This window comes from Helicoverpa armigera, chromosome 22 (assembly GCF_030705265.1).
Source record: "Helicoverpa armigera isolate CAAS_96S chromosome 22, ASM3070526v1, whole genome shotgun sequence".
Taxonomy (NCBI): domain Eukaryota; kingdom Metazoa; phylum Arthropoda; class Insecta; order Lepidoptera; family Noctuidae; genus Helicoverpa; species Helicoverpa armigera.
The window spans coordinates 8,935,363-8,957,558 of NC_087141.1; the positions used below are offsets into that span (position 1 = coordinate 8,935,363).

Genomic DNA, 22,196 nt, shown 5'->3' on the forward strand with positions numbered 1-22,196 from the left:
AAGTTGTTCGGAAATATGTATACCTCGGGCAGACATTGCAGTTAGGTAGAAACAACTTTGAGGACGAGGTGAATAGGAGAATTCAGTTGGGTTGGGCTGCATTTGGGAAGCTACGTCGAGTCCTAACATCGTCGATTCCACAGTGCCTAAAGACAAAAGTCTTCAATCAGTGCGTCCTACCTGTCATGACTTACGGAGCCGAAACGTGGACACTGACGGTACGGCTGGTCCACAAGTTTAAAGTCGCTCAGCGGGCTATGGAAAGAGCTATGCTCGGCGTTTCTCTGAGGGATCGCATCAGAAATGAGGTAATCCGTCAGAGAACCAAGGTCATCGACATAGCCTACCGAATCAGCAAGCTGAAGTGGCAGTGGGCTGGCCATATTAGCCGAAGAACCGATAACCGTTGGGGTAAACGAGTTCTAGAGTGGAGACCGCGCCTCGGCAAACGTAGTGTAGGACGTCCTCAGGCACGGTGGAGTGATGACTTGCGCAAGACGGCTGGCAGGAGCTGGATGCGAGAAGCCGAAAATCGATCTCAGTGGCGTGCACTTGGAGAGGCCTATGTCCAGCAGTGGACTGCGATAGGCTGATGATGATTTAAATAAAAGAGGGACTGGACACAGAAACAGTATGGGTGCGCGAAATAGGTAATTCTGAATTTCTGCCTCAGAAGTTGAAATCTTTACATCATTTACATAAAATTTCAGAAAGGATAGGCTACTTTTCACAATTAATTCGATCAGGGTGCGGGTGGAACTACTTGAATACCTACTAGCTACTCTATTTTAGTTATTAAGATGTCTTCTATGTTCTGAGCAATAAAGCGAAGATTTTTGAATGTATGTAAAGCTTTAACATTATAAGACTACTTACACTTACTGAAACATATAAGTAACTTAACTATTTACACAGCAAGTGATCGCAACTTGAGTCCAACAGTACCTAACCGTTCAAATCCCAAGGCAGATGACCGTCGCAAAGGGTAACCTACTTTCAATTGTGCATAGCCTTCGTTAAACACATTTAGCTTAAAGTTTAAAGCACTAGAATCCGTGTACAGTTATTTAGTCATTTCATATGTTTGTGTATGAGTTTGAGTGAGTTTTGCTTTTTGAAGAAAATTATCATGTTAATGCCTATTAGTATGATGTTTATATTACGGGCATTATTAATAATGGCCGGTCTGTAGGTATTCATAATGCCCAACTCAATTGGGCAAAAACAACATGATTAATCACTTTTCCCATACGCCAAAGTCTTATGTTTCTACAGTAAGTACCTATGTATCCTACAACTGCAAAAGTTGCCCTCGGTTTCTCAGGATTCCCATCATCCTGATGACCCTGGATCTTAGTGCAATGGGACCAGACGTAGGTATACTTTTTCAAAACAAAAAAAAGAATTGTTCAAATCGGTTGGTAAACGACGGCGATATGCGCGAACAAACATAAAAAATCTGTCTTTTTCGGAAAGTCTGTTCAAAATGGGAAAATTATATTTTTCTTAGGAACAATATTGACGTAACTACAATTAAACTAAGATCTTTATAGTCTTGCCGCAGAGTAGAGCCACTTAAATTCCTCGGAATTTGCATAAATGTTAAGTAAACATATCGGGTTACTAATTAAGTTGTTCCGTTTATTTAAATTCAAAGCTTTTAGTGAAGGTGCGGCAGATACATAAAATTATTTCATCAAACAAGAAACTAACCACTTAATAATGTAAATAAATAATGGATATTTCGTAAACATTAGAATTCCTTTCTAGTGATTTAACGTAGTTTTCGTTGGGTTATAATAACATCTTGGATGAATTTCTTAGTATTTAGGTAAAATTAGTGCTGACAAATTAAAATAACACAATAAAAATAAATATACACACACACATACACAGAAACTTGCTCAGCAAAATCTCTATTTTGTTTATACTGCCTCTCAGCCATTTAATGATGACGAAAAATTTGCGTCGTCGACTCCACATTTAAATGTTGATGCAACCGGCCGTTAGAGCAGCTCATTTACATTTCCCCCATAAAAAGAAACTCAGACCCGTCACATTACAAAATATGCAATGTAACTCACCATAAACCATCGCATATGGTCATTATGGACATTTGGACCTATGATTATCCACCATTTGACTACCAACTGATGGTGTTTATATAGATTTTTCTCGCAATTTCCTAGCATTACGCTCGCATTTCACGTAATCTGTAACTGGTACACGGGAGATCCGACGGAAAGTATTAATTTCCGACGGTATAGAAAGCTGCTCCGATCGAACACTAGAATATAGTCGCAGATTATCTTAGATAACATCTTGAACGTATAAAGTAAAATCCAACACGACTCATTCATATCAGAAAGCTTACAATTCGATTAAAAGTTAAAAGAGGTCGCAGTCCAAGTATCAAAATCGAAACGATAGTGAAATGTACCACAAAAAAAAACTATTCTGTAATGATCTATTGTGAACAGAAAGCAAAAGTCTTAATATAATCTTGTTAGCACGACCTTAGACCTTAACTTTCGCTTCTAAACAAAATAACAATAAAACTTCCGCAAAGTCATTGTGAACTTGATATGAAAATAAAGAAAGGCTGTATGCGCTGAATCCTTGGCCACGTTCCCGCCAAAAGTTTGACAGTGACAATTAAATGACATGAGATGTGCAATTAAACAAAATGGCGGATACCTACAGTCATTGTTGTAACAAGAAACTGCAAAGAATTCAGTTTGGAAAGAATTATATTTGGTTGGTTGATATAAGAGCAGCAAGTTTGACTACAGTTAAAGTACTTAACCTAAAAACGTCTTGTTAGCTGCTAAAACTGACTTAATGTGAGAGTGGTTAAAATATATGACGTATGTTCTCAAGTTTACTCAATAGGCACCACATTAAAATACCGCATGATCGTTAAATATTAACATTATAACATTTCTTTGTAATTGCGATTTCAAAGAAAATATTTACTATTGTCCCCGCAATAAATAAACTTCGAATTCCTGAATTTTGATTCTGCCCATTTGTTCATACAAATCTTATTGAGCAGCTTTTATTTTCTGAAGGTAGCTGCTATTGACTCAGCCATTGTCAAAAAACAAAACGTTACTGGCATGCGTGAGGCATTAAATGGCTAACTACAAAAAAAGCAAAGTTAGTCGGGATATGCACGATAGACCGCACATCAGTGGTAACTGTCATGCACCTTAACTCAATAGTTATAAGTACGATTTTCCTATAAAACTGTTACCACTGACCTGAAGTTGACTGTACTATAAATCGGTAAATCACTTAAGCATATAGTACTTCAGTATGTCTCTTAAAATTTCGTCATCTCCTTAGCCTGTTCCTAACTACTTTGGGGTCGACTTCCAATCTCACTGGATACAGCTGACTACCAGAGTTACCCGGGCAGCGCGATACCCCTAGGCAAGACTTAATATTTAATTATCTCTTTACGACTTCGTAACCGCTCCTATTAACACCATCATAAATATGATCCAGCATGCAAAATAAACTGCATTCCTGCCTATTAACCACCGATATGCAATCTGCATTGCATATACATGGAGCGTAGTTAAAGTGATATAGCCGTTCCCCTCAGATGCATACCACGGTATGTCGAGCAGGTTATATATGTACGATAATTTTCACAATTTCGCAATTTACCTACTTCTTTGGTATTCCATAGACATCAATTAATAAATTGATGTGATTAGGAGTTTGATGTATGGAATTATCTTAAAGCAATGTATAGATTGATTTCTTTCGCTTATTTTATCTTAATTATTTTTTCGAATAAATAGATAAAATATACCTGCTGCACTTGTGGTGAATTGCATCATTTAACTTTAATGATAACCAAACCATAACCAGCCGTATACTGACCGCCCATTGGTCCAATTGCGATTTCGAAACTGAAAATGGTTCGGATATCTTTACAAGTAAGCTTCTTTCTTTTCTTTCTTTCTTTCTAACTCGCCGTTAATGTTCATAATTTGATCTAACTATATAATAAATAGAACCACGTCAATAGATACATAATATGGAACAGACCTACCACATACAAGGCGAAAATACCCACAACCCACTCTATCTACGAATACACAACAGTTTCATACAGGGCCAAATGACAATAACAACTTGGTTGTGTTGAAAACATAGAACCTAGTCAGTCTAGGCAATATCATAATTCTACGCCTACGATCTATTCACGACAATAGACGACTATTGCTTTCAAAACAAAAGCCGACTACAGTCGTTGACACATTCTGTTATTCAATCTAATAATATATTTAAGATGGTGGAGATTAACATGATGAAGCAACTAAACAAACTTTATAATATTAGTATAGATTGACTAAAAATATCCGTATGATCCGTGACCGTCCCGGCTTAGAATAGGACCTCCCATCTCTCTCCCGTTGGTGTCGTAAGAGGCGACGAAGGGAGCTAAGGCCTAGTGCATTCCACCAGCACTTTGGGCTACCCGCTAGTTGGTAGACAAACCACCTCAAAAGCAGTCCCAAGGAGGGTTAGTGTCAGGCAGGCGGCCGGCTGTAAAACTTATGCCAAAACATATTGTAGAATGTTAAGGTCCGAATATATTATGAATAGAAAAGTATAGATGGAGAAAACAACTCGCAGCTAACTTTCAGGCACAAGTACGCGTCTCTGGCCACCACATAGGCATATCTATTTTAGCATCTAATCTAAAGAACGTTACCTATACTCAATTACTTACTGAAGCCAAAGAGCCAAGGAACCTGAAAGAGTTCCATACTAACACTGCTTTTAGGGCCAATTTTTCAATCGCCAGATAACTTTTATCTGAAGAATATGTTTGACGTTTTACGAGTAACAACTTTTGTATGTAACATTGTTAAACCTCTATATGTATTCCTCCGCATAAGTTAACGATGATTAAAAAATTGGTCCTTAATTAAATAAAAATGTCTTAAACCTTCAACTTCACTCAATATCTTTCCATGGTACAAGCACTAGAAATAACCGTTTATCTCGACACTAAACAGATTGCACGCCACACAGAAATAGTATTTTGACACTAATGATAGTTACGCTTAATCAATTACGAACCGCAAGTCGAGCGCAAAAAAACTAGCGCATTTACTTAGCAAATAAAAACTATTTAATTTGCTACTGCTTTTAACTTGAAGTTAGGGTTGCCAGTTCCAAATATTCATGTGGACATTTATGGTGACATTTATGCTATTAGGCCAACTTCATGCTGGCTAAGCTACGTGGACTGTAGTGTAGCTAAACAAATACTTAAGTCAAGTTTTACAAGTAGGATTTACTAGTTTTGTACTATACTTATTTTTTCATCCCTGCATTGTCTACACTTATACAAATAATAAAGGGGAAATATTTTTTTTGTTTGTTATTTTATATACCCAAAAGGCTCCAAAATCGGTTGATTTGAAAAGTTCTTTCACTGTTGTAAAGCTACACTCTTCTCGAGTAACTTAGGCTGTATTTTATCCCAGTACGGGCCGTAGTTACTCCGTAGGCCGTTATCATCAAATATGTGTTAGTTAGAGATAATAATAATTAATTGGTAATGAAAAATTACTTACTTTTTCACTCTATAATCCAAATTTTGTAAACGGCCATAACCCAATCAGTCCCACAAATGCATACAGTAGGCAACCCTAGTGAATACTGCATTCTATCTAACATAGCGAGTGCTCATTAGACCTCTTTGGAAGTAGTTAAGTCCCCATTAAGATCACGGCTGCATTTCTCATCTAACTACGTACACTGATCCTAGACGCTCGTTGCTTCATTTAGCAAAAATACATTTGAATTTTGTGTGCAAATCTCACACATACTAAGAGTTATAAATGAAGATTATTTAAATAGCCTTGTCGAAAGAAAAGTGTAAAATATTTTTGATATTTGGCTTTTCCTAATCATTATGATAACGTTTCATTCGGGACCATATTGTCAGTCATACGAAACTATAGAAAATATATTGATATGCTTGCATTTATTAGAGTGAAAAAGATATTTTTACCGAGATTTGATAAGAATGTTATGTAGTCCAAACCTAACCCTATTTTGTAATCTGATGAAACCAACCTCAATTAATAACCTTTTTTTAAAAAATACATTCTTGGTCATTATGTTTGTTTCTTTTGGACCCAAATGGAAGAAACGTATCAAAACTTTTCAAACACAGAACAATAATAGCTTCGCAGTAAACGAAAATAAGCCCTCACATACATCAATCAATCACACACAACCAAAAGCCTACACGCATCGAACCATTACATACAGCCACCAAATTAAATCTGAATCACAGCTATACTTTCCATTTTCTTAGGTACGTTATTTCGGTAATAATTTAACGGTCCCCGTATGTTCTGAGAGCATTTGCATGAAGTAGGTCGTAGCGTGCGCGCGCGCATCTGATCGACACAGTTATGTCGATCAACCGGTACTCTATGGTGTATGGCGTTTATGATTTTTGTATCATATTTTTGAGATGTCTTTTGATATGTTGGTATCATGTATGTTTTAATTTCTTGGTTAATTTTAATTGATTCAAAATGCAAATGAGTCGGACATCGGCAATTTTTAAGTGTTGTAAAGTATAAAACATACCCATCTACTAAATACTTAAGAGCTCTACATAATTAACAAATATCAATATATTTATAGCGAAAGTTAAAAATCAAATCAAATCATCTTTATTATCAGGCATCAAAGGCCCATAGATAAATACCTTAAAGACTAACATACATATTATATTGTATAAACATTGTTAGCGTAAAAAAGCGTCAAAACTCAAAAGTTGGCAGCATTGAATGGCCATGCCAGACTTTTGCTTGTAGGTAAAAGTACTAGCAAATTACTTGCGCTCTAAAGAATCCAGATCAAGTATTCTCCTAGCCAACCAACACAATAACCTCTTATAAAACGTATATTAATATAACACTAATTATATAAAATCCATAAAACCATTTACAGCCCACCAATATAACATTTAACAACACCACATAAAATTAAACCAGCCGTTAAATACTAGGTAAGTTTAACCACAAAGATGTGCGCTAAGATAACTCGATTAATGAACCGCTTTCTCGATCACACTTAACTTTCACGGTTAACTGCCATAACTGACCTTCAGGTAAAAACAATGTATAAATTCGTTAACACGTTGCTACAATGTTTTAAACTCACGCACAGTATGAAGACTAGGTGTTTCTCGTGGATTCGCTTACATGCTGTAAAGAGAAGAATTTGGATTCCCGCGGCCCCGCGCCCACGTGCATGAGGACACAGGGGCGTTTTAGCCGGTAGGAGTGCAGCACACCCCTCCGCCTTTCCCCAAGCGGAGGAAGTCCATGAGGATTTCCCCCTCCCAAAAAAAAGGGGATAACTTACCGCAACTCAGTCAACTTATGGTCCTTTCTCAATCTCAAGATTGTCTGTCTACCAAATTACATTAAAATCGGGTCAATAGTGTGATGGAGTGTCTTTGCAAATGTGAAGTGTTTGTCTGAATATTTTAAAGAATTAAATTCTTTACTGAACAGATAAATCGGCTAACTTAAACTGGCTGATTATTTTCTACATCTCACCAAGAATAACTCTTAAGATAAAACGTTGTTGTGCGTCTGAGTATCCTTATCTACAAATATTGTAACTGCGAAAGTATCTATCTGTCTGTCTAACTTTCATGCTAAAAGTACAGGATCGATGGAAATAAAACTTGATACCTACACAGATATAATCTAGCTAGATCCTGACAAAGGACACTGGTTACTTACCCGCTTGCAGAACGTAGTTTTCCTAGGACATGGGTGAAACCGCAGGGTGAATAGTTGCTCTTACCATAAATCTCAAAGTCATTATAATAATGTACAAACTTATTTGACCTACACAAAACTGCTCGTCACGCCGAAAGTAGGCGTTAGTAACAAATAATATTCACTGTCACTACTTTTACTGTCCAATGTAATGAGTATTAAATAAACTGATAGATATTTAATTATTTATGTCGATCATTAATTATGTTAAGAATTGTGAGTGGTTCAAGGCAATACGCCCGCTGTTCAGTAACTAACTTAACTGCCTCGTTGGTCTAGCTGTCGCAAAGCGTGGTTGCTGTGCACGAGGTCTCGATTTTCGAGATTCGATTCCTGGGACGGCCGGAATCGCTTTGTGGGTTTTCGAAACATTCACAAAACATCCTGGAAGTTGGATATTGAAACACCCGTGCATTCCCCATATGACTTCAAAAGGTTATTTCTATAAGAGTCCAACTTAGACGTACAATAATATTGTGCAATATTGCAATAGAAGTATTCTGTAATTTTTCTGCCGCTGAAAATTATTGCGCAATCTTAATATTAACTCTCAATTCGGTAAATCGTGCAATTTAATTAATCGTCTACGGGGCGTCTTAGTAAATCATTAAAATAATCTTCAGAGCAATTGAATACAAAGTACATGAGTATATTAAGATACATCATCTCTCCATTCAGAACGAGAGACTACAGACTGATGAAATTGCAATTTATATGCAAAAGCATGTTATCAAGGCTACTATCGCGTTTCTACTAATGCAGTCGTAACTACTCGATATTATTATTGGATTTCTACGACTAATCTACACTTAATATAGTACATCTATACTTGATATAGCTAGTAGAGGTAAAGCTACAAGTTGTATGTTTGTTTGAACACAAGAACATCAAAATCAAAAAATCTATATCAATAAGGCATTTACTCAAAGTTAGTTCACCAGTCCTGAAACTATTTGGCACCTTACTTTGTTTTTGTACTACTTTTGTATTTATCTTGTGTCAATAAATTAATGTTCTATTTTTCTTCTTTTATTTTCAGAATCGCCTCACAAGCTTACAAACTTCATTACAAATTAACAGCCGTTCCCAAAAATCTATTGTATCTCTTGATTCGCTTACTAAAGATACAATTTTGATATTGGCCTTACAATGTCAATTTTGTATCTCTAGTGAGCAAAACTTGAACAAAGATTGAATGTTGGGAACGGCTGGAAGAAAAAAGGAAAACAAAACACGAGCGGCTAGTGACGAAGTAGTATTAACGGGTAAAACCTCAGAGCAAAACTAGTCGTCATAATAAATGACTACAGAGGCTAGATCGAGTCCAAATGTTCACCACATTAAGATAATACCTGTCTTATAAATTACAAAATGCTTAATCATGATTTAAACTTTCTAGACTCCGTTGGATTTGTGTATGAGGAAAATTTTGCATTTTGATCATTCATCTTAAACTTTCTTGGTCATTCGTCTGTCAGTCATGTTATTAGATAAATTAAATACGCAAAGGAGTTACTTTTAAGTTTAATGCCAAATTATTTAGAAAATAGTGTTCAAAATATCTATAATTTTAGCATCCAACTAAAAAGGAATAAGCATTGCCATTCAGCTCGTGGTTAATACCATGGGCTAGATGGGCGTGGGGTTTGTGGTACGAGTGCCGACTCAGCATCTTAACATGTTTCAAGAGCAGTTTTGGACGAAGGGTGTCGTGTTCCGGCGATTCCGCGAGAGGTTACGCGACACCACGAAGTGCAACATGACACCGCCTACTCGTGTAAACATGTAGCTTTTCATTAATTTATTTTTGTATGTATTAGTTTATAAGTATTGTTATGTCATTTATTTGTGTATTGTATTTGCCTAGTTACCTGAAATAAAGGAATAAATAAATAAAATTAACCACGATCCACAGCTCCCAGTCGACAGCAATGAGAGCCTATTTTCGGGCCCAATAACATGTAAATAATTCTTTGGTTTTTTGTTGGGACTTTCCCCAAGAATGCCACTTCTCAATCTCTCTCAGTACCTACAAAGTTTTACCATCATCGTCATCTCAAGTAAACATGAGTTGCAACAATAGCAGACAAGTTATTAACCCTTGAGCTTTATAGCTCGAAGGTCAAGCGACGGTTTAACCCAGGCATTGTATCAAAGTGTTTCTGAGTGACGTCCAAATTACTGCAACTTGCATTTCATTTTTTCAATTAAATGGTGGAGATAATACTGGTCAATGACTTGAGAAATCTTCATAATAACAAGGCTACAATATTTTAATTGTAGTTTCCTCTCTACATATACATCTATAGGTATCTACATTGTATTCAAGAATTATTTAAAATTATTTATATCAAGAAATATTGCATTAAAGAATATCAAACACTATATAAAAAACATAACTAAGTATCTAGTACAGTCAAGTAAGCGTATTTAAACGTTAAACCGACTTCTCAAAAAAGAGGTGTTTCAGTTTTACACGCATATCAACAGAAGTATTATTAAGAGGAAAGATTTGTTTAATTGTCTGTTTGACATAAATACCCGAAGAAAGCACTTGAACGACTTGAAAAATTATTTCACTGCTGGGAAGTTTCACTTATTCTATCTACACTATATTTTAGTAGTTCCTACGGGACATGAAACCGCGAGCAACAGGCTAGGATTCACTATATCTGGTACAAAATAGTTACTCTACACGGATTACTGGCTAAACCAATGTTAGCTATACATACATAAGCGGTATTATGTTTGTTTATAGCGCCTGCCCGCGAATCGTAACCTAGTTCAGAGCTAGGTCCACTTTCATAAAACCTGTATTATTTCACTCATTTTGCGCAACTGTCTTTGTTAATGCTACATTTTGACTGCATGATGAGTGCTGTTACTGGTCTTCAAAATCACTCTGGATATTAGTAATAACCACACGAAAATCCGTTCAGCAATGTAAGAAGTCATCATCTGCCTAGCCTTTTCCCAACTATGTTGGAGTTACCTTCCAGTCTAACCAGATGCAGCTGAGTACTAGTGCTTTACAAGGAGCGACTGCCTACCTGACCTACTCAACCCAGTTACCTGAGCAAATCCAATACCCCTTGGTAAGACTAGTAGTCGGGCTTTCTGGCCCCTGACTACCCGTAACGACTGCAATGAGATATATATATGTATAAAAATATACATATTCAAACAACCGATTTCAAAATCTTAATACATATTTCGATATCACATTAAAAATTACTTGCTCTTGAAAGCAGTCGATCTTCAATCAAAGTATAATCAGATTAAAATATCGTTCTCGATATAATTTCAATGTATTAATTAATTAACAGCTGATTAATTAGATGCATACTAATATCGATTTCACGATCAGTTAATATGTATCGGAATGGATAAATGTCAATAACCTCGGTTAATATTTTCACCTTTATAATAAGCTTGCTTGATAATGTCGAGTTAGAAGTTAACTAAGGTTTTATGTGACGAGAAGGCGTGTAATTAAAGTTAAGGTAGAAGTTTACATGATATGATCATAAAAGATTTTTTCTTACATAAATAGGATCCTACACAAATATAATAAGTCGTGTATAATAAGTCGAATAAGTCGTGGTGGCCTAGTGGGTAAAGGACCAACCTCAAGTATGAGGGCGCGGGGTCGATCCCAGGTCAGGCAAGTACCAATGCAACTTTTCTAAGTTTGTATGTACTTTCTAAGTATATCTTAGACACCATTGACTGTGTTTCGGATGGCACGTTAAACTGTAGGTCCCGGCTGTCAGTGAACATCCTTGGCAGTCGTTACGGGTAGTCAGAAGCCAGAAAGTCTGACACCAGTCTAACCAAGGGGTATCGGGTTGCCCGGGTTACTGGGTTGAGGAGGTCAGATAGGCAGTCGCTTCTTGTAAAGCACTGGTACTCAGCTGAATCCGGTTAGACTGGAAGCCGACCCCAACGTGATTGGGAAAAGGCTCGGAGGATGATGAAATAGGATCCTACACAAGGATTGTGACTAAGTATTTAGTCTAGATTGAAGACAGAAAATAGTTTATTTCGATAATCAGTAAAAACGAAATATATTATATGTATTTATTTACTAATGTATGTACACAGTATACATATATACAAACTTAAACTACTTATCTTTATACAAAACTAAAAATAAAATACTATATACAAAATGTATATAAACATAAAACATAATATAAAAGAGCATCGATCAGGCGTCGAAGTATTCCTCCGCATCACTGTCCTCCGGAAACGTGCCCAGAAGACTGTATATTATATGTATTACACGTAGTAACTATTATATAATCTTTGGTATTAAAGACAGAAGATACAAAGTTGTAAGAATACCTTTAAACGCACCGATCTGAAATTTTTCACTGTTAGACTGCCCATTTATCGAAGAAGGCTGTGGCTGTCTTTTATCCGGGTGCACTAAGTAGTTCTCCGAAACTCTGGCGGGAGATTGTCTCTTTATAAAAGTAATAACTATAATAACACAAAGTCCCTAATTAAAATAAAGAGAAAGAAAAAAAAAACTATAATAACACAAAGATTTTATTCAGATAGTATTTCTGACGTAAAACCATAGCATTCAACGTACGCACAGAACTATCACAAACCAGTATTGCCATACAAAAATAAAGAATTACCATATCATCAATATTTATATCCTTAGTTGGTCAATCTGGCAACATTATTATGAAATGTTAACATGGCTTTAGATGTTGTATTTTAATGTTTATATACAATTTTTATTTGATAGTGAAATCGGCTTTCTCGTGGGTAACGAAAAAGTATTTGATGTTTAATAATTGTTATGTATTTTATCCTAGTTAAAACTTGAAAGTAAGATGATTGATGCTCCGTCTTTTGAAGTCTAGACTTCATAAGGCTAGTTCAAAAATATCATACAAATATAAACATACTACAACTGTAGTCAAAACAACTAATATTATACAGGCAAAAGTTTGTGAGTGTGTATGTTCGTTAATTCTTCACACGATAACTGAGCGGATTGTGATGGAACTGGGCATTAATAAAGCTTATAAATGCATGAGAATAACATATAGGATACTTTATGTGGGAGGTTATTCCTCCAAGAAGCGGGAAAAACCGCTGGCAAAAGATAGTTAAAACATAAAAAAATACAAACAAGCCTTATTCCATGTTATTGATAACCTTTTTCCTAATTCATTAATCTAAATCGATAGAAACATTCAGAAATCATGGTAAAACGACATAAACACATAACACTCCTTTTAGTAAGTAATCGAGCAATTTTTTAACCATAAAATCTAATTTACCACTGATTATGAAGATCGTAAATAATTTTCAAAATAATTATTAAAATTACTGTGAAATTATATCTACGGTAGTGGCAATTCCGTCGTTTTAATTTATATTAAAATTAACTGCCTATTTCCTGTACAATTATAATTTATTAACACCTAGGCTTTTAATTATAGCTATTATTTATAATTAAAATATAAAACTGGTTTTGATCAGTAATACGGACCTAAGTTCGCTGATAATTGAATTTTAATGAAATGATCGGCCGATTATTTAATAAAACGAATATTGCAAATATTATGTATAAATACCCTACTCTATCCATTACCTAAATCATCCTCCAAGTAAAGTGAAAAATGTATTTAAAGAAGATATTTCGATAATAGTGTTTTTAGATTAAACACGGGACAAAATATTTAATACATCCAACCAGGGAAATTTTTAGCAATAATTTTAGAATGAACAGAACATTTTATGACTTAAAAAGTCAAAAGAAGTAGGTATATGTAAACCTTAAAAAAATAACAACACACTTTCATAGACAATTCATTTAAAACATTCAAAATAAATTTTATTAAACACCAATTAAAATATCAAAGAGTATTTAAAAAGATATAAACACAAATTCCTAAGATCAACTTCCTTCTCGTAGATATTATATAAATATACTCTACATGCGCGCGCGCACCCACGCGTAGATAATCATCTGGTAATTAGTTTAGGCTAAGTGGTCGCATACTAAATAATAAAGAGAGATTTTCTTAGCAAATCATTGTTTTATTTAGAGTTTTTTGTGTTGTGTTTAAGTTATTTTTCTTGTCAAATGTTTTGATTGAAAATTATTGCTGCTCTAGTGATTATTTTATGGGATAAAGTTAGCTTTTCGTGTTCGTAGTTTTAGGTAAGCATAAAAGAGTAACTTTGCACAGTCAGTCACATGTAAAATATAAATACTAAAAAGGTTCCGAATTGAGAACATCCTCCTTTTTCAAGAAGCTTGTAAGTTAGCTATCACTGTAAATCTATTGAAGAAAGAGATATTTAAATACACATACCTAATATAACTGCAATAACAAGAATGTTTCTAATGCAAAACAAATTATATTCGTATTGTTTCATGCAATCTAAATATAATAAATAGAATTAGAGAAAATATAAAGTAACACATATTTATAATCATTAAGGTCTAAACGCAATGTACTATTATGTAAAAAATGTTTCCACTATATTATATTAGTATAGATGTTACAGATTTATGATATTATTAGTACATATATATTGATAATACTCATGCTCGACAGTTGCACAAAGAAAAACCACCATAAATCTTTTGACAATTCTAACAGGAAAACTAACGAAATAACTCTTTACTTAGATCTTACTAGACTGCTAAATGAAAAATATTAAACATACTTCATAATTCTTGATGTGAAAGTTGCTCCACTAATGATCGGCTGCATATCTCGAGATCTCAATGTCTCAATTTTATATTAACAAATATAAGTATGAAGTTTTTAAAATTAATAGACTGTACTCGTCTGTGTCAGACTGTCATACATTAAATATCAATAAAGAAGAGACACACTTTAAATATCAGTATCTACAGATTACATATTTCTTTGACGCTAAGCTTCAGACTGAATTATTCCATCCACAATTTGTCTAGCAATAATTCCAGATAGCATTTCAAAACTTTTTATAAAATGAAATAATTTGAATTGAACAAAAATGCTTTTAAGTATGCATGCAAATTCCCTCTACTCAATGCATCCGAAAAACATATTTTAATGAGCAAGTCACCACAATAGCTAGAAAACATCATATTCAATGATATTAAAGTTCATTGTCAAGAATAGGAAATAATGAATATCATACTTTTTAATTTAACCAAGAGAAATTTCATGGTCAGGGTCCAATCAATTACTGACCCCTGTTTAAGCTTATACAATGGGACAAAAGATATATCAAGCACTAACAACCACTAAGAAAAATTTAATGCTTTTCCGTCTGTGAAAAATAAATAATGTATGAGGTTAGACAAAAGCTTGTTATGTATAAAATACTGGCTTCCATTGGAGGTTTTACTTCCATTTCGTAGGAAGAAAAAGCAGGCTAGGCTAGCTAGGCTTCATCAATAAATGGGCTATCTAATACTGAAAGATTTTTTCAGCAACATTTAAGTAAGTCTTAAACAATGTTACTAATTGAAATGAATGCTAAATTAACTCTATCTAACCAACCATCTATTGAAACGCAAAATCTGTCTAATTCTAGAACGAAACCCAACTCTTAACGTAAAAAAAGAGACATGATAGCTTTTTACTAAGTTCATGGACTAGATCTTTCAAGATACGAAAGAACCTGGAGGAAAAAGCTAGTTTATGCAGTTGTCTAAATATATCATACCTAGAAGTTTTTTCAACTTTAAAGAAAATGCCAATTAAACCGCGTGTAAATCAAGCTTAGTCATACAACATCATTAATTATAGCGTCCGACTTATTAATTAATAATTTACGCTGTGACTCGCTACTCTGGCCACTAGGGAGATAACTCTCTAGAGAGAATACTTTCATTCTTCATAGCCTACGAATTAAGGCATACGTTAGTGTAATAAATATTTATCAGAAAGAAAGAAAAGAAAAACATCTATGGACAAATGTGATGTCCTCGTAATCAGTTAGGTACATTATCAGCCACAGCGCCTGTTCTCATATAAGGAGATCAGTCAACTGCGCAGAAAATATTAGTGCTCAAGCACTTGCGCAGAAGTAGGTGCACTCTCTATTCCTTCACTCTGAAGTCAATACAAAATTATCACAAAAAGGCGAAAAAAGTACAAACTAAAAGAAATGTGTGTGTGCCAATCAGGTCTAGCTAGTGCTGGTTTTCCAACTGGACCCAATACGGATTGCCGAATAGTTTTCAGAAGCAAGACATCATCATCACGTGCCTAGCCTTTTTCCAACTATGTTGGAGTCGATTTCCAGTCTAACCGCATGCAGCTGAGTACCAGTGTTTTACAAGGAGCGACTGCCTATCTGACCTTCCCAACCCAGTTAGACGGGCAACCCAATACTCAAGTAGGACTGGTTGTCAGACTTACTGGCTTCTGACTACCCGTAACGACTGTCAAAGATGTTCAATGACAACACAAGAGAAAATATCTGCTTAGTTATCAACCTTATACTGGTGAATATAAGATTGGAACTCGTGTGTAAATGGTTACAATTTAGGTACTCTGGTAAATCGCGAAGGCTTCGCAACTTTTACTCGAAAACTTTCGAGTTATTGCTATTAACCATGTGTTGGAAATTGTAGACAAAAGGCAATTTCGTTTTATTAGTTGTTTTGTAAACAGAACGAAGATATTTATGTATGTTTGTTAGGTAATAGGAATTCATAAACTTTATGACGCAGGAAAAATATATTACAGCAAAAAAAATCTTTTTTGGTGTCCTCCTTTACGGTCAAAAAACTTACCGAAGAAAAGTTTTTTGAAAAATGTTCTCAATAAATGAGAAGCAGCCGTAAAAGTAGCTTACTTCTTAATAAATTAACACCTAAGTATATTATAATTAAAAAATAATAACTCACCATAATAAAGTCCAATTAAAACACCAAAAAAATCCAAATTGAATCAAACAATTTTCAAAACATGCAACAAATAAAGTACACTGCACTGCACAGATTATAAAAGTCAAATTTTCGCGCGCAACAAACCATAGACGTTTTATTTTTTTATTCGGTGCGTGCAAGCGCGCCTGCGTGCGGCTTTCTTGCCGGCCAGTGGTCAACTGCCTCCGACTACGTTTCGATGTATGCGCATCCATGATTCGAATCTCAAAACAAGTGAAATTTGCTGTATAATAAATTATATTGTAATATTTTTTTTTTAGATGTGCTGCTTCTTGGTTATTGAGGAATTTGATGATGAAGGAGTACTTATGCTGTCAACTTTTTCATTTGAAAGAAGTACTGGCCATTTTCAGCATAGAGTTCATAACTGCTAAAAACTTTTTCGTACCGTACCGTCTTTTATTATTTTGAGTTTTTCAAACGCTTCATTTTATTTACGGGCAATCTCCATTGTTTAACAAAGTTAACCTATGCTCTACCTTCAACTTTCTCCCAACTGTTTTGTCAATATTATTCATAATTACTGGCCACAAAAAACTTTCTTTGGTGATGTATTCTGACGTAATGTAACAGAGAGAAAATTTTCATAGACATAGACAATATTGAGGTAGACAGCTCTAATTACGATTATGACTCGATAACTTATCGGTTTGACAACAAAGTTATCGATACATCGAATATATCGAACGTGAAAGCCGGTTGGAGAGCTAAGTTTGCAGTGCAGACCACGAAAGTGGCTAAGAGAGGCCTTAGCATTGAATGTGGACAGGCACAAGTTATACGTATGTTATCTACACCTATCTATACGAATATATAAAAAAGAATGATTTCATTGTTTGTTTGAATCTAATAGGTACAGGAACTATTGAACGGATCTGAATAATTCTTTCACTGTTAGAAAGCTACATTATTTGCGCTGAACATGGGCTTATGGGTGCTAGGTACTGATGAAGTTTCCCCAGGTGAAATTGCATGGAACAGCTAGTATAATAAGATGATAAAGCTAAAAAGTTTGTTTGTGTGTTGCTTGATCGCGCTAATCTCAGGAACTGCTGGTCCGATTTGAAAAAATATTTCAGTCTTAGATAGCCCATTTATCTAGAAAGGTTATTGGTTAGTTTTCATCTCGGTACGGTCAGTAGTTGTTACGGGACGTGGGTGAAACCGCGGGAAAACAGCTAGCTACGTAGTACGTTGGTGGTTGGGGAAACGTAGGTTAGTTATGGCCACAGACCCGCGGTAATAGGTTATATTGTTGGTAATCAAGTAAACTGCGAAATTAGCCAACGTTTAGGGAGAAATTATCAGGTGGCCTAAGGTTCAGGCACGATTTTGCGCGAAACTGATAATTACCGATGATATAAGCTACAAGCCCATGAAGGTTTGTCTAAATGTATTTTATAAATAACTGCATCTCGTAGTTACGTCTACGTCGCAAGGGAACTACCCGAATGAAAGAATTTTCAAATAGGACCAGTAATTTCTGAGATTAGGATTAGGTTCAAACAAACAAATTCTTTACAATATTAGTATACACATCATGTCTTCTTTTTATTTACATAGATATATTAACAACTATTTCTATCTGATTTATTTGTGTAGGTCATTATACTAACAGGATATTAAACGCCTCGACAAAACTGCATGTTACTTCAACCCCACTGGACACTTATGACGGCAAAGACCGGTGCAGTTAGAAACCTTATCATTTCATCTCATAACAGTTTGATGGCAGATAACTCCCGGTCGCGTAGAGAAATAGCCGTTGATCCATTGGCCTTAGACTATTAAAGTGTAGGGTTGCAATTAATTTGAAAATTGTATAAAACTTTTATGCGAGTTTTCAGAAAACTGTGAAACTGTATGTGAAGTTTCATCCTCATTTGTTCTGCAGTTTAAGCATAAGTTATAGGTAATAAATGTCTATGCCAATAATGCTACCATTTTTGTCATACTTGAATTTACAAAGTGGGTCATGTTTTGGGAAATGCGAAAATGTTTAAAACTAAATAAACATGCTGACAAAAAAAAATCGTTCACCATGCTTTCGTTGGTAACGGTTTCGCGCACCCGGACAAAAAGTAATCTTAAGTCTTCCTCAATAAATGGGCAGTCTAACACTGACAGAATTTCACAAATCGGACCAGTGGTTTCCTGAGATTAGCCCTTTCAAGCAAACACAACCAGCTCTTCAGCTTTAAATATTTAAGAAAGAGATTAAAATAAGGAGTGAGTCTGTTCCTCCGCACCTATAACCTATACATCATATGCTCCTTTTATCAATCAAACAACCACCTTCGTAGTAGCCCCTAGCTAAAAACAAATGCCTGACACATAGATCTGAGTGTGCGACAGTCTGACGGCGACTGGCGGTCAGAAAGCGCGCCGCTGTCACCGCAAATATCCGTTGTACTCGCGCACCGTGGCAGCAGTAGTGTCGTGATTATGTAGATATAGACAAGACATAGAAGATGGGGTATTTTGCCTAATAAGTTCTGTCTGCGTGGATGCATTGAGTTTGAGGTTATCATGTCCAGTATTCCTCTTTAATCGGTCATCTTTAAAGTACTCTTGGTAGTAGCACCCTAGCTAAAAACAAATGCCTGCCACATAGATCTGAGTGTGCGACAGTCTGACGGCGACTGGCGGTCAGAAAGCGCGCCGCTGTCACCGCAAATATCCGTTGTACTCGAGCACCGTGGCAGCAGTAGTATCGAGATTATGTTGATATAGAAGCGATGTGGGAAAAAGGGTAATATGCCTAATAAGTTTTGTCTGCAATAATGCATCGATTTTGAGATTGTCATCTCCAGAATTCTTCTTTAATCAGTCAAACAAACAAGCACACTTAGAAGTAGCCTCTAGCTAAAAACAATTGCCTGCTACATAGATCTGAGTGTGCGACAGTCTGACGGCGACTGGCGGTCAGAAAGCGCACCGCTGTCACCGCAAATATCCGTTGTACTCGCGCACCGTGGCAGCAGTAGTGTCGAGATTATGTTGGTGTAGACGCGATGTGGGATGAGGGGTATTATGCCTAGTGAGTGATGTGCGCGGGGACGCATTGAGTTTGAGTTTACCTATAGAGTATAATAATTAATCAATTGCAAATAGGTAATGCTCAGACCAAAAATAAATTTTAAAAGATGAACTGTTTTCTTAACAAGTTTCAGAACCAGCACCACCCCTAAAATCCTGCTTTGTAATAAAAAAAAACAAAACTGTAATACGGATACACATAATTATGTAAATATCAAACTAACGCCCCACTTATTGCAACGGGGGGCTTAAAAAAGTAGACATAATACAAACACCAAAAAAATCCAACACCACATCTGTATTCATAATCTTTGGCCACACACACACACGCACAAGTACAGTTATTAATTACATATAGCACATATTAGCTCGCTGTGCAAACAAGAACGGTATAATTACGAGCAAAACCAATGGCTATAACTTGAGTTTTAATGGGTAAGCAATTCAATCAATCAATTCAATGAGGAATCATTGGATGTTTGTGATTGATTATTGTAACGATTGATTGATTGGTAAAGTGATTGATAAATATAAGAGTAGTGTATAAAATAACCATTTTATGGATAGACTTTATGTCTGAAAGTTGGCTTGTAAATTTTTCTAAGCTGAAAATAATACGTTGGGTAAACATGACTTCTTTGGGTTTAATCATCGGAAAAGTGTTACTACTTCTGGTGTCAGAGTTTTCTCAAATCGTGAACAACATGGAATTTTAATGCAGAAGTCTACTGAGCAGCATTCGGGGACGCCGGCTTTACGTGCTCTTCCAGGCACGGGGATGTAATACTGCCCACTGTGTAATACTACCCACAAAAAGACTGTACCTAAGTTAGGACTTGTTTATACATTTTCCATCTGAACCTTCGTAGTGTTTGGTATAAAATCTTAGGAAACATTCAGGCACAAAATAGGGATGAAATTACAGGAATCAGCTTATTGTATAAACAGGCCGATATTGTTAAATAATTCTCAAAAACAACAACACATTGTCATAGATTAACTAACTTTAGGTCTCCGACCATGTACCTTATGATTCCCTAACTTCAAGAGTCCGGGCTACCGTGTACAAGTTCCTTAAAACCCACAGTGATTTCAGTCAACCCGAGAACTGAACCTGGCCTCGTACACAACGCTACGCGACTACTAGTTACTAGACCAACAAAGACAGAGATTACACAGTTAACTACCAATTAACACTACCCATTAGGTCATGTTAACCGTCAAATATTTAGAAGAACAAACAAAGGAAAGTAGGCTAAGAGTTAGCCGCGTAATGCAATGTTCATGATGTAAAGTCTCTTAAGTTTTTACCTTATTACAAGTGCGGAAGGCTTATGTAAAAATTATGGAATTATATGTATTTTTACGTGTTTACTTTTTACTCGATTGCGCGAAACTAAAAGGCTGTGAGGCAGTTGAAGTGTACTTATCAGTGCCAGATTACTGAGCTGCAAGAGTAGCTGTTGCTTAGGGCTCCCCGAACAAGGGGCCTAACGAGAGGGTTCTAAAAGTGCCATGCCACCGAACTGAACATTTATTATCCGCTCTTTAAAATTAGATAGCAAATTTTCAAGACCAGTAGTATTGTTTAACAACAGTACATTGATTTGATTGATTTGTTACAACCTACATACTTAGTTCGAGAACACGGAATTGGAGCTTAAATTCCTTCAAATACGAATCTGAGACCTAGTTCATCAGCAGAGCTTATAACCACTAGATCACAGTTGACCCTACCATTAACTTCATCACGCCATCTGTGAACACAAGTGTATGACAGTTTACGAAGATCGTAATAGAACCTTCTTTTGTTTTTGCTATAACATGATCGAACGGGTATGTAAGTCAGTATTTTGTCTATAGATGGCGCCACCAAGTACATCAAACTTGTAACATGTTCGGCGCTTTAAAGTTAATTTTGATCTATGTACTTACCAAGATTTAGCATCTGTTTCAGCTAGTTTCCTGTAGCAAAACAAATTAACTTACAGTGAACTAGTATTAAATACGCGCCTTCGCTTGTACGCTATTTGACCGGTATGCGGCTCTGTGTGATACTGTGACGTGCGCAAATATAATATTCTCTTGTCTTTTTTTCTTGGGCTACTCTCTCTAGAAACCAAAATTACATGCGAGCATTTCTTAAATGTCCACGAAACTGCAACCTTTGTGCATGAGCAGTGCTTGCAGTTGACTAGTGCCGACGCGTTCCTACACATTTTTGCTGTGAGCGAGTATCGTACTGAAAGATATAAAACCGTGTTGTTTTATTTTTTGGCCAATATTTTATCGATTTTATCAAAAACATCATGGAAGGGAAGGTCGAAGAAAAGAGGGGAAAGGGTCGTCCAAGGTATAGCTACATCAAGCAAACATTCCGGCTCGCTACA

General features: G+C 35.7%; 1 protein-coding gene across 1 annotated transcript in view; it reads right to left on the reverse strand.

Moving 5' to 3' along the window:
* LOC110373660 (uncharacterized) overlaps positions 1–16,930 on the reverse strand; it is a 56,091-nt gene extending 39,161 nt beyond the window's left edge. Inside the window, exon 1 of the mRNA XM_064040555.1 lies at positions 16,726–16,930. The gene's annotated coding sequence lies outside the window, so the exon portion shown is untranslated. The remainder of the gene's footprint in view (positions 1–16,725) is intronic.
* Positions 16,931–22,196: the final 5,266 nt, after the last annotated feature.